This window comes from Ochotona princeps, chromosome 13 (genome assembly GCF_030435755.1).
Source record: "Ochotona princeps isolate mOchPri1 chromosome 13, mOchPri1.hap1, whole genome shotgun sequence".
NCBI classification, from domain to species: Eukaryota; Metazoa; Chordata; class Mammalia; order Lagomorpha; family Ochotonidae; genus Ochotona; species Ochotona princeps.
In genome coordinates this window covers 45,943,047-45,950,077 of record NC_080844.1, presented here as the reverse complement: position 1 = coordinate 45,950,077, position 7,031 = coordinate 45,943,047, and positions in this window count along the sequence as shown.

Sequence of the window (7,031 nt, the reverse complement as noted above, 5' to 3'; positions counted from 1 at the left end):
TGAAATGCCCTTCTCTTCCTCTGCTCCTGGGTACTGTCCTCTGCCCATCTTTACTATCCCTACGAAGCGGAGCCCCTGCTGAGGTTCTCTCCTCTGGGCTCTTGCCTCCCGTCTCCTGCCACAGCCAGATCTCTTGGCCTTTCTTTCTCATTCTGCCCTCTATCACATTGGTGTCTTCAAACCTCAGTTAAAGTCAGGCCTTTGTCGCTTTGTTCCCCTGTAGACCAGTATGTCTTATCATCTTCATTTTACATGAAATCATAATCACCAAGAAATGCTCTCCCCTTTTAAGTACAGCTCTAACTGCCTAAAGCAGCCTTCTTTTACAGGTTCTTGCTGACCTGTGACCCCTCCTGGGTGTTGGCCAGCTGACTCTCACCACTTACTACTTGACTACTTTTCTCTGGGTAATGCATGTGTCTTGGCCCCCACACCATGCTCTGGGGTCCTTGGGGAATTCCAAGGCAGGGTGTTCACACAAAACATCTGTTGCCCAGGATCAAGGTAGAAGGGCTGCATCAGATGGCACAGGAGCCCCCTTCTAGCTCCAGTGTTCAAGGATTTGGAATTTGAGGAGTCATTGCAGAATGTTCCTGTGGGAACCACCTAAAGAGTGCATAAACCAGGACTGAGAGAAACCTGGGAGGGAAAAAGTGGGTTCCCCCTTCTTGGGTCACTAGTCCCGCGGGAGGGCATGAAAACTAGGACGGGGGCTGGGGTGGCTAGACAGAGAGGCACTCAACAACATCCATGAGGGCTGGATGGTTGAGTTGGTTAGATGGAACTAAGCTTTAATACCCAGTGACAAGTACCAGAGCCAAATGGGATGGGGGACAGACTGGTCTACTGCTACATATACTGGCAAATCAGGGTAGGGGGCGGGCCTGGTGGGGGTTATTGTGGGTTGCCCCGACTAGGCTGCAGCTCCCACTGGTTGATGTAAGGGCCGAGTATGTGCTGGGCAGAACCAGACTGGACTGCAACACCCATTGGTTCCAGTGCAACTCGGGACTGAAAACAGAACCAACCCAGCAATTGAAACCACCAGCTGATCGGGGTGATGGACTGTGCCAGGCCCTGTGCTTGCTAGAACATACAAGAATCTGGTCTGGGAATACCTCAAGGTTTCTTTGGAGATCTCCCCAATCAAACTGCTGGACTCAGAACTCTAACCAAGAAAAGACAGAAGACAGAACAGGTCAATCATTCATCTCAGCCTTATGTTGGCAGCGAAATATGGGGCAAACGGAGACTTTATGATGGACCATATCAATCAGTGGACGACCTCATTGAGCAAAACTGGTAGCGATTCATAACTGGAGAACTATTAAAACCACTTGAGCAAATATCTCAGAGCATGCCCCACATCCGGGACTTGGGGTGGGCGGGAAACCGGGTGGGGCTTCTCCCTCAATATCCTCCTTTACCTCAGATACATAATGGAAACATATGGACATAATAGTATTACCCACTTCCCTATACCCCCTCAACCTTTTTTTTAACCATAATGAACTCTGTAAAGATTGTCAATAACAATAAAATAAATTAAAAAACAACAACAAAAGAATGTTCCTGTGGGAGAGTCTTTGGAGTTTCCTGAGAGGTATTTTCAGCTAACAGTCACACGTTCATGAGGGGCTGTCAGGAGGAGTGTCCTTGTTTGGGGGAAGTTGAGCCCCAAGATAAACCAGAAGGGTCAGAGGATATTTAGCATGTGGAAGTAGGGGTGTTTGTGTGTGTGTTCCTGGAGACTGACTCCCTCAAGTGGATCAGAAAATCCAGGAAGGGACTTTCTGAAAACCCCTTCCCATAAGCGAACCTTCCTGCACAGACACAGACACTTCCCCTCTGCCCAGCAGGGCCCAGCTCTGAACAAGCACCAGCCTCCTTCTCTTACTTCAGAAGGGTAAAGGCCTTGCCACCAATCACAAAGCGTGGCTGCCCCCATGGGGTTTTCCTGAGCATAACAATCTCTACTTGGTCCTCTTGGGCCCAGGCAGGATCCAGCCTACCTCCTTTCCCTCCTGGCACCCGCAGGTCACATTCTTTTCTACAGCTCAGTGCATTCAAATGCCCAAACACTGACATACCTCCAGTGCTCTGCACCAAGCAGTGGCCACTCCCTGGAGCCGATGACCGATGGCCTTCTGTGCGTCCATCCTCTCCGATCTCAAACATCCATTCGGAGCTTAGGTGTGGTCCCCATCTTCACTTCCTTGCTCCCCCCGCCCCTCTCACAGCTTGGCTACTTACCAGCCGGTGGACTGTGGACAGGCCCAGCCCCATGATCACCACAATGCCTCTACCACAGGCTTTGAGGAAGAGAACTCATGCCCACTCAGGAGCCCTGGGACATCCTAGGTCAGTCTTTCAGAATGTGGTCAGAGGATCATCGTTATCAGAATCATCTGGGCAAGGCAAGTACTTGGGTGTTAAGATGTGAGAGGCCCAAATTCCACATTGACACGCCAGGGTTTAAGTTCAGATTCCACCTCCAATTGCAGGTTCCTTCTAAGGCACACTATGGGAGGCAGTGGGAACTAGCTCCAGTCCTTGGGTCCCTGCCACTTACGTATGATAACTGGATTAGGTTTCCGGCTCTTGTCTTTGGCCTGGCCCAGCAGTGGCTGCTGTAGGCTGCTGGAGTGAACCCAGTGGAGGGAACATCTGTTTCTGTCCTGTACGAAACTTATACTGGATGGGCATTTGGCTTAAGCAGCCACTGCCTGGAATGCCCACACCCACTCTTAGAGGCCCTGGGTCCAAGCTCCAGGTCTGCTTTTGATTCAGCTTCTTGTTCACGCCTACCCACTGCCGGAGTCCCTACTGCCCATGTGAGAGATCTAGATTGAGCTCTATGCACCTGCCTTCAGTCTGGCCCAGCTTTGGCTGTTGCAGAGGGGAGTGAAGCAGCAGATAAAGATCTCTCTGCCTTTCATGTGAAGCTAGATAAAAACGCACTCACACCTGGGAAACTGGTTTAAAATACAGATTCCTGGGCCCCACACAGAATGGTTCAATCCAGTGATGGGGTCAGAAATCTGCATTTCCAATTGGCTCCTCTGGTGATTCCTATGTATTTAGGATTGCTGTCCTAGAAGCCTGACTCATATTAACTTTGAACCTGGCAGTATTATAAAACTTCAAAGTTAAGGAACCTGAGATACAGAGTGGTAGAGCCTGGGAATTTCAGGTCTTCTGGGATGACATTGCAGCAATGAACTCTTGGTTCCTAAGAATTCTTAGATCACAGGAATCACACCATAGCCTTTTTTTTTTTTTTTAAAGATTTTTAACAGGAAGGAGATACACAGAGAGAAGATCTGCTGTTCACTGATTCACTCCCCAGGTGGCCACAATGGCTGGAGCTAAGTCAGGAGCCAGGAACTTTTTCCAGGTCTCTCACGTGGATGCAGAGTCCCAAGGCTTTGGGCCATCCTCTGCTGCCTTCCCAGTCCACAAGCAGGGGGCTGGATGGGAAGTGGAGCAGTCAGGACACAAACCAGCTACCATATGGGATCCTGGTGCATTCAAGGCAAGGATTTTTAGCCACTAGGCTATCTCGCTGGGCCTGACCGCTTAGCCTTCTTGCTGCATTACAGGACCTCTTGGCCACCCTTAATCAAGTCTGGGCCTGAGAACTCCCCGCAGTGGATAGTGTGGGAAATGCAACTGTGGCCTGACCGCCCAATCTGCGCCGATCTTTGGATCAGGATCCCTGCATGGAGTGAGTGCGCCACACTGTGGCCACAGTGGGAGCGGTACATCTCGAGGGAAGGCATTGCAAGGATGCTCCTCCAGGTCTAAGACCTCAGATTGCCTCCACCTCACTGCTGCTTTCTATCCACTTCCACGCTGACCCCACCCTAGAGCCCTTCTTATCGCCAATCCAGAATTTCAGAGAAGACCGGCAGGTCAATGTTTTCAAGTACCCCAGGAAAGTCAAGAGAATGTACACCTCCAATTCCGCCCCCCGCCAAATCCCATTTCTAATTATATTTTAGACTCTTGTGCTTTATTGCAGGTATCTTGGCACCAGAGAATCTCTGGGAAATACCTGCAAGCTATTCAATGCACACTGTTCATTGAAAACATCCTCTTATTTGTCACTGACCCTCAAAAAAAAAGGCCTCAGCACCCTAGAAAGAGGCGGGTAAACAAACACCTGTATTGCTCTGGCTGCTGTTCTGGCTAATGCAATTGCAATATGTGAGTGTGTTGGGGTTTTAGCAGTCACATCACACAGTTGACTCATATTGAGTTTGCAGTCAACTAAACCCCCCAGGTCTTTTCTTCTTGAACTGCTGTCAAGCTCTGCCTGCCCCCCAACCCAGTACTTATGTCATTGATTTTGTTTTAACCTAAGTGCAGGACTCTACATTTATCCCTGTTAAATTTAATCTTGTTGGTTCCAGCCCAGTGTTTCAGCCTGTTGAAATCGTTTTAAATCCTGACTCTTTCATGCAAGTATTAACTGCCCCTCCTAGCTCTATCACCTGCAAATCTGACGCTTCTACTGCCTCAGTCAGTTGTCAATAAAAATGTCAGACAGGACACAGGCCCAGCCTGAGCCCTGGGCATGCTGCTAGAGCCTTCCCTCTGGCTGAGGCTGACAGGGACCGATTAATCAACCCTCGCTGGTTCTGGCTTTGCACCAAGCCTCGTGGCGATTTGTTTCAGATGTTTTTGCCACATCTACAGATACTATGACAGCCCTGTCAGTTGCTCTGCTGGAAATTTCTCTTGCCCCAAGCTGTGACCCAGCATCACACCGAAGGCCTTCTTTCTACCCTCTAGAATCTGTTCCACCACTCCAGGGGAATATAGACTTCCAATGGTGCGCCTTCCTGCACGGCTTGCAGTATTGTCTCTCAGCTTCCAGACTGCCCAGGATGCATTTTTGCTAATCCACATCCTGTCACCCCATGCCTCCTCTGAGATCTTATTCTCTCTTAAATTTTCTCCTGCTGACATCTCTGCTTGTAAATGTACAGCAGCCTCCCTTTGTCTAGAAAACCTATTCGCTGAATCCTAAAAACCTGCTGGCTTCTGTCTCTGCTCTTCTCTAAAAAGCCAAACATACCTAGGCTCATCTCCCAGGTCACCTGAGCCATCAGCAAGCTGGTGCCATCCCTCAGCAGAGTAACGACACCGTCCAGGCAGGTGAGGTGTAGAAGATTCTAAATCAGGTCAGAAAGACCACATATGAGAACTTCTTCAAGCACAGCCTGAAACAAGCCATCACAGGCCAAAGTCAGGCTGTGGTCAACAAGTTCACAGGAACTGAGACATCGAGTCCTGGCCTGGCTGAAGCCTGGGAACACCTTTTTGTATTTCCTGCAGGGGCTGGAATCAGTCACGGAGCTGCAGCAGGGAGCAGGGACGATGAGGGAGAAGATGGGGCACGCAGTATTCCAAAGCATTTATCCTGGGTTACAAAGCGCCAGCTGTTAGGAACCCCAGAGAAAACCTGAGTTCACGGGTCACACGCTCCAGTGTCTCTGTGGGCCAGACAGGTCACATGAGTGAGATAAATGAGGCTCAAGGTACAATAATGAAAGGAGACTGTGGCAAATTGGAAAGAACACACACCCAAGGGGCTGCAGTTCTTCAGCTCCAGCCAATTGTTGTCATACAGGAAATGTGCTTTTATAGTTGCCAGATTTTCTGATTTGCCACAGAAGCCAGAAATCTTTCCAGATGAACATTTTTGGTTTTTAATATTGTCAGTGGATTTAGGAAAAAAATTTAAAAACAGCTAGTGGCCAAACAAAAACCCAAGTGGCTTCGATCTGACCAGTGGTGGCCATCTTTTACTGCTGGCTGCCTGGTAGTGAGAGGCTGAGCGACTTGGCTTTGCAGAAGTACCCCATCTATAACCTGCCCTGGGAGTTTTCTGATGCCCATGAGTGTAACATTTTTGTTACACAGAAACAATCACTCAGAAATCACCATGGTTTCAAAAACATACTACATTCTTCAAAGTTACAAATCCTAAATCCTAGTTTTTTTCTAAGTTTAGTTTTCAATCACAGAGGTTTGAGATGCTTCAATTTTGGCTGTAATACCCTGAACACACCCAATCCGGATGGATACATCTGACCCATCTTAATTCCTTTAATTAAGTAACATTTTTAAGGTTAATATGTTTCATTTCCTTAAGTATTTCATTATCTGGCCAAATCAAACCTTCTGGAGTACTTAATTATACCCAATAAATTAAGTTTATAAATACAGAAAAATCTTAGGTGATCTTAAATGTTCCAAAATTACACAGAAACTAAGCAATATTTCAACTTAAAATTCAAGTATAAACACCTCACATCTTTTACTTGTCTTAACAAAGCAAATCTAACAAACTCTCTTTCCATTTGTAAGGACTTGAAGTACAAATTGCGTAATTCCTTAAAGCAAATGATAATGACTTGGGTTTGACCTTCTGTACCTATCCTTTGTTCTACAGCCTTTATCATGATGCTTACCTACGAGATTATTTCTTAGAAGGGTGAGGTTGCAAGACAATCAGGAATACTGGCTGGGTCAGGCTCTAGATTCTGAAGGGACCTGAAGATCTCAGAAGCCTGCCTCAAGGCCTCTGATCCTGTGAGCATGGGTGGGTCAGCTCATGTCCTTGGGTTTACTGCCCTTCAGCACCTAACAGCACTTTCCAAGCCAGAGTTCAACTCACATTTCAGTGTAAATACTCAATACTTATAAGTTGGCCCCACAAAGCAAGCCTGTTACTTCTAACACATTCTCTTCCATATGGCAAGGACTTAAAATGCACATTGCCTAGAACCCCAATGAGGCTGTCAAACACCTTGACTGCGGCTGCCATTTGCTGTTTTAGAAACACTTACAATATCTTCTCGACTACACATTCTTGCTTTCTATTTGCTTCCTTTCCAGGTGGCGCATCACTTGCCAAGGTTTTCAGGAGCCCTGGCTGAAGGTGTGATCCCTCACACCTCTGACCTGTAGCTGCAATTCCAGGGCTTCTCAACACAGAACCCTGGGGGTTCCACCCCTGG